Genomic DNA, 11,065 nt, shown 5'->3' on the forward strand with positions numbered 1-11,065 from the left:
ATAATCTAGACCACTTATTAGCAAGACAAAATTTGATTTCATAGTCCAAGAATCCCATAAATATCTACTGAGAGGTGCTTAATAACTAAAATAATTTCTGGTGAAATATCCTTTAGCTTTTAGTTTTCAATTTAAATAGAAATGTTTCCAATCTGGCAAGAATTTTGAGACTATAAGATAAAACCTATTTATAGAACTGGCATTTGAAGACACACAAGTTTTATTTGTGAAATTTACAGAGACCCTGTGCTAGAGAAAGTTGATTTGACCCACAAACTAATTCCATGAATTATGAGCCACATTTTTGTTGTCTGTTTTGGGAAACCAAAGAACTGCTTTTGCCTGTTATCCCAGCAGCTCAGGAGGCTAAAGCAGGAGGATCACGAGTTCAAAGCCAGCTTCAGCAAAAAGCGAGGTACTAAACAATGCAGTGAGACCCTGTCTCTAAATAAAATACAAAATAGGGCTGGGGATGTGGTTCAGTGGCTGAGTGTCCTTGAGTTAAATACCCAGTATCAAAAAAAAAAAAAAATACCAGAGAGTGCCTTATTAATTTGCAAGAGAAAAACAGAACTATCAAGCCAATCAGAATGTTCTTATCAGTTATAAGATAAGATGTCATCTCCCCAGAAGAAAAAAATCTAATCAGAAAACCAAATTATTGTATCTGTTTCTGCCTCACATAACAACCCTTCAATTGTGTTAGGTTTTAAGAGGCCAGTAACACACATGCCTTCTACTCCTGAGCTTGACACTCACTAAGAAAGACTATTGGAAAGACTTCATGAGAGCATGAGGCATCAAAGAGTATCTGCCAAAATCCTTCTTATACTGCTACAGCATTAAATTGTCACATGCAGAGCTGATCAACTGTATCCTGGAGGGAAGAGAATGATCCTGGAACCTGAGTATTCATGAGTTTAATACACTGAGTTTTCTTAGTGTCTTTCTCTTTCTGATGAGTTTTTAAAAGCTGTGATTTTTTCCAGTTTATCTATTTTTCCTGACTTTTAAATGGAGAGAATGGCATATTACAACTTTTTACATTCTATCATCAAGCAGAAATCTTCACACACACACACACACACACACACATAAATATATATATATATATATATATAGAGAGAGAGAGAGAGAGAGAGAGAGAGAGAGATACACACATATATACATATAATTTTTTATTTAAACAAAAGTTGTGCAAAAGAAAAAGATATCAAGTAGTTCTCTGAACAAAGTGTATAGAAGTTAAGTATATACCTTATTTTTTTAGTTTATAACTACACTTAGGAAGTAGAATAGAGTTAGACAAGTACCTCAAAACCTTAACAAAGAAAAATGATTTTGTTCAAAAATTTTATGTGCTAAGAAAGATACTGCCCACAGGATTTAATCACAGTGAACTGTGAACACGGGGTTTAGAGGTTGTGTATTTTTCTCTGTATGAGAAAAAACTCAGGAATTTAGAAGAAACTACATAAACTTTAAGTGGAATATATTTTATGTAAAAAGTAATGCATACTAGTTATAGAAAAATATGAAATCATAAAACACAACTCTAATCATATCACCTCACCTTAATATCAATATATTTCTTATAATCATTTTAACATCTATCATTAAGCTATTAAAAAGTAGAAAAGGGGAATAATAAAGTATCTTGGAAAATACAATATTTGTTAGTGATGTGTTAAGAAGAGACAAAATTTTAATATAATTGTGAAATTACATGACACCCAAAGCAAGGATGATGAAGATTTAGTTAATAAAAACAAGGAAAATGTGGTGATAGTAACTGGACAACCTCTGTAAGCTCAGTATCCTGGACTCACAAATGGTAGTCAATAATTTCTTTCATTCATTCATTCATTCATTCATTCATCCAAAGATTGTGACTTCAGGCAGTATCATACTGAATACCCCTTAAGAGAGTAAAAAAAATGGCAGAATATATATTCTGTTTTATCCAATAGATTCATCCAACAACAAAAAATCCCTAGTTGTCTTCTATGCAGACAAATTAAGCATAATCAATGTCCTGGATTGGCACAAATCAAGATTTCATATAAAATATATTAAATTATGAAGATAAACATTAAATGTATTTTAATAGAATAAATAAATATTTCAAAAGGGACCTGTTTTCAAACAAACCAGATTCATGACATTAAAATCCATCCATATTATATAACTCCTCTCATGAATTTCCTCCTTCTGTTGCTCTGGATACATGGCTGTTTTATCATTTTACTAAGACAAAATGAATTTCCACACAATTTTACTGTTTTTCAGTATTTTTGTTCTCCATAGTTTTGAACTAGCCCTTACTAACTCGAAATAAAATGTTGTTAGTACTTGTATTCTTCCTTGTTTTGTTTCAACATGCTTCTGCAATACCTGCTTTATCATAACTGATCACAGTGCTTAAGGGTACAGTTTTTCTGATCTTGCATCCATAGACTGACAGGGTGGAATGTATCTGTGTGTGTGTGTGTGTGTGTGTGTGTGTGTGCAGGCACACACACACACACACACAAATTCTCTCTCAGTACTATCCTAATAAACATACACCTGTGATCTCCAAAATTGGGAAGTTAAATCTGGGCTCTTTAACAAAAATATTCTGAAAAACTTTTTCAATCAGGATTATTTATAGATATAAGACCCTATTATCTCTGTCACAGAAAAACTCTTCACAAACTGGTACAACACAGACATTTTGTAATGCTATTTAAGGTCTCCGCTGAAAGGAATTAGACCTCCTAATTAACTGTATGAACCATTTCTGATGAGATTTAATGGGTTTAGGATTTGTTCCAATGATCTAACCTCCTATGGACTCTCAGTAACTGTTAAGGAACATTATTTGCTATATTCCAACAAAGAGTAGCCTACCGTGCTCTTTCCTACAAATGTCCTTACTGAAGATGAATCTTGGTCTTCCAGAGGTATTCCCCTTGCACCCTGCTCAAATTTACATCCTCTGAAAGCTTTGTCATTTTTAGTATCTCAAGCCATCTATTAGGTTAGCAAGTTGTAGTTTACAGAGAATTTATCCAGAAAAGACAGAAAAAGGAAGTCAATAAGTACAGTGGTCTATGGCAAATGCCACTTAATAAGGATGCCCAGTGCCCCAAGAAGATGGAGGTAAAGGGTTGAAAGCACATAGGGCACAGGTTAACACAAAAGAAATTGAAATTGGAGGAAATCTTGTAATATTATAAAAAGTAGTATTTAAGGACTACTTTTCAATCAATGTTTTGTTTTAATTATTAGTTTTGACATAGCTACAATTTCCCATAGGTTTTTGCTCAAAAGCACACTTTTTTATCCACATGAAAGCTCAAATAAGCTTTTTATGGCATTGCCTGAGAATTTCATCATCATGGAAACATTGTTCCTGCAGGGGAAAAAAAATAATACAAATTCTAAACAAAGGATCACAGGTTCATATTTGAAACACAGTTCATTGCTAAACTGAGATTTCCTGCTAAATCTATATGGAAAATACAAAAGGATGAAAATATTCCTTTTATATTTTCCAAGATCATTTTCACCAATCAACTTTCTGATTATCAAATTGGAGTCTCGGGTATCTTGATAATAGAATTCCAACTGGCCAACACAATGACAACATTGTGTTAATAAACTTTCTGTCACAAGGCAATCCATTGGCATTTTGCCATATAAATCTGTCTTTTTAAAGTTTTTATTAGGGCATTGTAATTACACATAATAGTGGGGTTCATTTTGACATGATCATACAGGCATGGAAAACAATTTGCTCCATTTCAGCTCCCAGTGCTTCCTCTTTCCCTCTCTGCCTCCCTCCCCCATTTCCTTTCCTCTACTCTATTGGTCTCCTTTATATTTATTTATTTATTAGTTGTATATGGACATAGTACCTTATTTTGTTTATTTTTATGTGGTACTGAGGATCGAACCCAGTGCCTCATGCATGCTAGGCAAGCGCTCTGCCACTGAGCTACAGCCCCAGCCCTCTATTTATTTTTTAATTGGTGATTTATAAATATATAGACAGGTAGAATTCATTGTGGTATATCATATGTACATAGCATTTTTTTCTATTTCATTCCACAGTTCCCCTCTTTTCCTGCCCCTCTTCCCTCCCCCTCAAGCCCCTTATACTACACTGATGTCACCTCTGTTTTCATGAGATCCACCTTCTCCTCTTCCTCCTCCATATTTTTCTTCTTCTTCTCTTCCTCTTCTTTCATCTTCTTCTTTTTCTTACTTTGCTGATATTCCACATATGAAAGAAACATCTAACCCCTGACTTTCTGAGTCTGGCTTATTTTAGTTAGCATGATGTTCTCCGTTTCATCCATTTACTGACAAATGTCATAATTTCATCCTTCTTTATGGCTAGGTAAAACTCCATCATATATGTATATATCACATCTTATTTATCCATTCATCTGTTAACAGGCACCTGAACTGCTTACATGCCTTGGAAATTGTGAATAACGCTGTTATAAACATTGATGCAACTATATTACTATAATATGCTGGTTTTACTTTATTTTGGATAAATGTCAAGGAGTTGGATAGCTGGGTCATAAGGTGTTTCACTCTTTAGTCTTTTGAGGAATCTCCATACTGCTTTCCAGAGTGCTTGTGCTAATTTGCAGTTCCACCAATAATGTATGAATGTACTTTTCTCCCCACATCCTCACCAACATTTATTATTGTTTGTATTATTGATGATTGCCATTCTAACTGGAATGAGATGAAATCTCAATGTAGTTTTGCATTTCCCTGATTGCTAGTGATGTTGTACATTTTCTTATATTTGTTGGTCATTTGTATGCCTCCTTTTAAATGTCTGTTTTATTCTTTTGCTTGTTTATTAATTGGGTGGTGGTTGTTATTATTTGGCATTAATTTTTTTGAGTTTTTTAATATATTCTGGATATTAACCCCACATCAGAGGTGTAGCTGACAATGATACTTTCCCATTCTATAAGGTTCATGCTATAAATCATTTCCTTTGCTGTGTGTAAGCTTTTTAATATGATTTCATCACACTTATTGAATCTTGGTTTTATTTCTTGAGTTTTAGGGGTCTTGTTAAGGAAATTAATGCTTGTGATAATATATTGGAGTGTTGACCCTATGTTTTCTTTTAACAGTTGCAGAGTTTCTGGTCTAATTCCTAGGTCTTTGATCCACTTTGATTTGACTTTTGTTTAGGGTATAAGATAGGGATCTAGTTTCATTCTTCTATATATGGGTGTCAAGTATTCCCAGCATCATTCGTTTAAAAGGCTATCTTTTCTCCAACATGTATTTTTGGTGCATTTGTCAAGAATCAGATGACTGTAACTATGACTTTGTCTCTATGTCTTCTATTCTATTCCATTGATCTTCATATCTATTTTGATGCAAAAACCATACTGTCCTTGTTACTAAAACTCTGTAGTATAATTTGAGATCAGGTATTATGATTCCTCCAGTGTCACTTTTTTTGCTCGGTTTTGCTTTGGCTATTCTATGTCTTTCTATTCATTCTTGCAAATGAATTTTAGGGCTGTTTTTTCCTATTTCTGTGAAGAATGCCATTGGTATTTTCAAGAGGATTGCACTGAACCTGTATAACACGTTGGTGAATGGCCATTTTGACAATATTAGTTCTGTCTATACAAGAACCTGAGAGGTGTTTCCATTTAAGGTCTTCTTCAATTTTTTTCTCCCATGTTCTATAGTTTTCATTGTAGTGGCCTGTCACCTGCTTAATTATATTTATTTCCAAGCATTTTTTTAAAGTTATTGTGAACATGATAGTTTTACTGATTTCTTTCTCAGTAGGTTCATTATTGGAGTATAGGAAAGCTATTGACTTATGAATGTTGATCTTGTATCCTGCTACTTTGATGAAGTTATCAGCTCAAGAAGTCTTCTGGTGGCATTTATTGGGACTTCTATATATAGAATCATGTCATCATCAGACATAATTTGGCTTCTTCTTTTCCTGCTTTAATTCATTTAATTTTCTTCTCTTGCCTGATTGCTCTGACTAGTTTTGAGAACTATATTGAATAGGAGTGGTAAGTATGGACATTCTTGTCCTGTTCCTGATTTTAGAGGAAATGTTTTCAGTTTTTCTCCATTCAATATATTGGCTTTGGACTGTATTATGTAGCCTTTATAATGTTTGGGTAAATTTCTTCTATCTCTAGTTTCTCCAGCATTTTTAACATGGGTGGGTTCTAGATTTTGTTAAAGGCTTTTTCTTTTTTTCTTTTACATCTATTAAAATGATCATGTGAGTCTTGTCCTTAATTCTATTTGTGTAATGAATTACCTATAATGATTTGCATATATTGAACCAACCTTGTATCCCTGGGATCAAACCCACTTGACTATGAGCTGGCTTTGAACTTGTGATCCTCCTGCCTCAGCCTCCCAAGCTGCTGGGATTACAGGCATGCACCATTATGACTGGAAGTACTATCTTCTTAATGTATTTTTGAATGCATTTAATAATTTTATTAAGGGTCTTTACATTTGTGGTCATCAGAGATATTGGTCTGTAATTTTCCATCCATTATGTGTCTTTGTCTGGTTTTGGTAACAAGGTGATAATGGCTTCACAGAATTTGGGAGTGTTCTCTCCCTTTCTATTTCATGGAATAATTTGAGGAAGACTGGCATTAACACTTCTTCACAGGTCTGGTAGAACTCACTTGAAAATCAGTCTGGTCCTGGGTTTTTCTTTGTTGAAATGCTTTTAATTTATGCTTCAATCTCATTTCTTGATATTGGTCTACTTGTGTTTTCTATATCTTCATGATTCGATTTGGGCAGGTCGTCGTGTCTAGAAATTTCTTAATTTCTTCTAGATTTTCTGGTCTATTGGAAGATAACTTTTCAAAATAGTTTCTAATGAGCCTCTGGATTTCAGAAGTGCCAGTGATACTACCTCCTTTTTCAAATTATTTTGTTAATTTGGGTCTTCCCTCTTTTTATTTTATAGTTTGGCTAATGGTTTGTCAATCTTGTTTTTCTTCACAAAGAATCAACTTTTTGTTATATTGATTCTTTCCGGTTTTTTATTCTTAATTTCATTAATTCTGGCTATGATCTTAATTATTTCCCATCTTCTATTGATTTTGAAATTAGTTTTTTCTTCCTTTTCTAGGGCCTTGAGGCATAGCATTATTTATTTGGAATCTTTCTGTTTTTTTATTTTGTTTTATTTTTTATTTTGTTTTTTATTTTATTTTGTCTTTTGTTTTCATTTTTGTAATGTAGGCTCTCAATGTTATAAACTTTCCACTTAGAACTGCCTTCATACTGCCTAGAAATTTTTAATGTTATATCACTGTTCTCATTTGTTTCTAAGAATTTATTATTTCTTCTTTCATGTGTTCTATGTCCCATTCCTCATTTAAAAGAGTATTATTCAATCTCCATGTGTTTATGTGCTTTCTATAAGTTATTTGATTTTTGATTTTATTCTATTATGATCTAATAAGATGCACATGATTATATAATTTATTTTAATTGTTAAGACAGACATTGTGTATTTTGACATGGTATATTTTGGAAAAGGTTCCATGAACTGCTGAGAAGAAAGTGAATTCTGCTATTTTGGGATGAAATATTCTGTAGATGTCTATTAGATCCATTTGATTTATAGCATTATTTAGGTTGGAAGTATTTTTGTTGAATTTTTATCTGGATGACCTGTTGGTGAAAGGGGTATGTTGAATCACTCAGAATTATTTTATGGGGTCTGTCTGAGAATTAATGTCAAGAATTATTTGTTTCATATGATTGGGTACACACACTGACATTTGGGGCATAAATATTTACTATCATATTTTGTTGGATTAATCCTTATACTAGTACTTCATAACTTTATTTATTTATTTTTTAAATTCTGATTAATTTTTGCTTGAAATTGGCTTTGTCAGACTTGAGGATAGCCATTCTTGTTTGTTTTCAGACTCTTTTTGCATGGAATAATTTGCATGAAATATTTTTTCCATCCTTTTACTTTCAGCCTGTGGATGCCTTTGCCTATGAGATGAGTTTCTTACAAACAACATATAGTTGTATCTTGTTATTTAATCCATTCTGACAACCTATTCTTTATTGAGAACATTTAAACTCAGTGTTATTATGGGTAGATGTTCTGTTATTTCTTGCCATTTTGGTTTGTTTCCTGAATTTGCTTGGATCTTAATTTTCATTTACTTCATTGCTCTTCCAGAGAACCTCTTCGACTTGGGAGCTTTACAATATTTGGGGGGGGGGGTTAAGGGAATTTTTAATATATGACAAGTAATTTCAAAAGTATAAGTACATATGGACAAAGCTTAATAATTTAGGATTTACTTTTGTAAAAGCATGACAAATATTAAATTTTATATTTGCATCTTGAACACTGCAACATAAATATAAAAACACAAAACATCCAAAGTTCACACTGATATACCACACCCAACTTGGATTTAGATACTGAGCATTTTATATTTCATAGAAAGAAATTTTCAGTTTTGTCAATGCTTATAGTATATACCATTATTCCTACCAAAATCTTCATGAAATTTAAAAGGTTGGTATTAAAAGTAATTATTTCTTTTCTTGAATATTCTAAAACATGCCAGTATGGATTAACCTTCAAATTTTCAGGGCATAAAGAGTGCGGGCATGTCTGTCTGACCAATTTCTGGCCTTTCCCAGCTGATTGTATGAGTGACCAGAGATAGAGGGAACTTGAGAGCCTCAATATTTTCTGCCTGGATCACCCTGGGTTCAGTCCTCTCTCTACCTATTGCAATCATGCTAGCCTAGTCACACTCTTGGACCCCATGACAGGCATCTTCTGGGACAAGCTGGCAAAGCCCTCTATGAACTCCCAATCTCCCACCACTGCAAGCTGCCCTGTGACCACTTGCAAATGGCTCCCCATGAAACTCTCTGCTCACCCACTGAGAGACTATGAGCCTTTTTAGTCATCAGCTTGTCCCACTGTCTCTGAGTCAGTTAAGATCAGCCACCCTCACTGTCCCACAGGTTCTCTTGTGACAAATTTATCTGCAATGCTTTTCTCTCTTTCTGCCCATATTAAAAATCCCCTCTGGAGTGAACTGGCAGTGCTAACACTACTGCCACCAGCAAAGCTGGTGAGTCTCAAATGTCTTTCTTGTTATATGTTCAAAGCTTCTGGATTTCTGTCTCTATGATTATTTTACTGCCCAGTACTGAATTTCAGTGAATTCCCTCAGCAATATGCCTGCTGCTTGAATCTTGAGCTGTGAAGGAACTTGAAAGTATATACTTCTTCTAATATACCATTTTCTCTTCAAATTAGTCTTTTTAAGTTAGAGAATTGTACTTTAATGCTAAAGTTAAGTACACAGCTACATAGTACCAGAATTAGTCCAGCTATTTTTTTCCAGCTACTTTTGATTCTGTCTCTGGTGCTATCTAATTATTATTCCTTTTCTTTTGTGTGTGTGTGTGTATGTGTGTGTGTGTGTGTGTGTGTGTGTGTGTGTGTGTGTGTTTTATATCTTTTTTCCTTTGATTGGAAAAAAATTAGAAAATGGCAGTCACTAAAGCACAAACAAACCAACAGAGATATACTAGTGGAAAACAGACAATATAAAAATAAAAATGTCACTGGCTTCTTCAATTGGTTAAGAACATAAAATGTAACAGGCTGGTCTGTTTTAAGCAAATTTAAAAGCTGTATTTTTGTTTTCTGGCTGTTGTTTTTTTTTTTTTCCCCCAAGTCAGTATATGCACACCCACACAAAAAAATGGTGTGTGAAGGAAGCTGTAATACACAAGAAGTTATATCCAGAATTCTTCAGGGAAACAATTATTGAAATAGGAATTAACACAAAGTCAGCATTAGGTTAACAATTTTTCAAAGTTATTGAAGTTAATTTTTCAAAGTTACTGAAGCATTGAAGTCTTCAAATGCTTCATGGCACAAAGCTATACTATAGAAAGAACTACTAAGTACAGAAGAAAAAAGTCTTGCAATAGTAAAAAAAAAAAAAAAAAAAAAAAAAAAAGCCCGCTTTTAGCAAGAATGCTTTTCCAAAGCAAGTAAAGCAACACAACACAATTAGTAACACAACACAATCAGCAGACCAAGGAAACTACAGCTAGACCTAGGAGCTATAGATTCTCATATCTGTGCTAGAAAATCCTATTTTTCCAGAAAGGACTAAAATTTCAGGACAAAAAAGGAACATTTTGGACATTTATTACTTTACTCATTTTAAATTATTTTTCTTTCCCCACCCAACCAGTAATTCAGCATGGTCCAGCAGAAAGAGGTCTGCTTTTAGATTTCGCTATTTTATTTTTCTTTCTGTGGCAAGACTGTCAAGGACCCTGGATATTTCAGGCTCCTGTGCATCCAGAACCAGTGTTCCTCTGTGGTCAAAAAACTTGGTGATGGACTTGGTGAATTCAGCTTCCCGCTGCTGCTTTATTCTCCCACTGATGAAGGTCAGCTTCAGGGTATATTTGTCATTAAGCCTTTTGAGACTGGAGGACAGTTGAAATATCATCAGGATCCATTCCAGTAGGATCCTTCCTGTGAACCACAAGAAAGATGCTCTTCTCCTTTGGGGCAGAATCATCCAGAGAGTTTTCACAGTTGATCCATCCCATTTGTCAATTTTTACAGGCTTATTGTCAATTTCCCACTTATCTAAGAAGCTACTGCGGATGCTACCTGTCCTGCAGCTGGTGCCACGACCAGTCCCACTAATGCTTCTGCGACCACCATTTCTCCTGCTCTGTGCTGCCACCATCTTGTCTGCCTTGCTTATTGTTAATGACTCGGATAAAACTATAGCCAAAAAATTTTCAGTTGACAATGCTGACAAAATCAAAACTAAAAAGCCATAAGCCAAGAAGATAAGCCAAATATGCATCAAGAAGAAGTTAACCAAATATAAATGTAAGAAAAAATTTACAAATACAGGGTCGGTGTGACTTGGCAGTGCCAGGTAAAATTTGAGGGGCTTTGATTGATAGTAAGCTTAAAAATAGGCTAACACAGAAAAAAAAAATT

General features: G+C 34.1%; 1 pseudogene; it reads right to left on the reverse strand.

The window, feature by feature from the left end:
- Positions 1-10,337: 10,337 nt before the first annotated feature.
- On the reverse strand, positions 10,338-10,802 carry LOC144255828 (signal peptidase complex subunit 2 pseudogene; annotated as a pseudogene).
- Positions 10,803-11,065: the final 263 nt, after the last annotated feature.

Source organism: Urocitellus parryii, chromosome 7, assembly GCF_045843805.1.
Source record: "Urocitellus parryii isolate mUroPar1 chromosome 7, mUroPar1.hap1, whole genome shotgun sequence".
Lineage (NCBI taxonomy): Eukaryota > Metazoa > Chordata > Mammalia > Rodentia > Sciuridae > Urocitellus > Urocitellus parryii.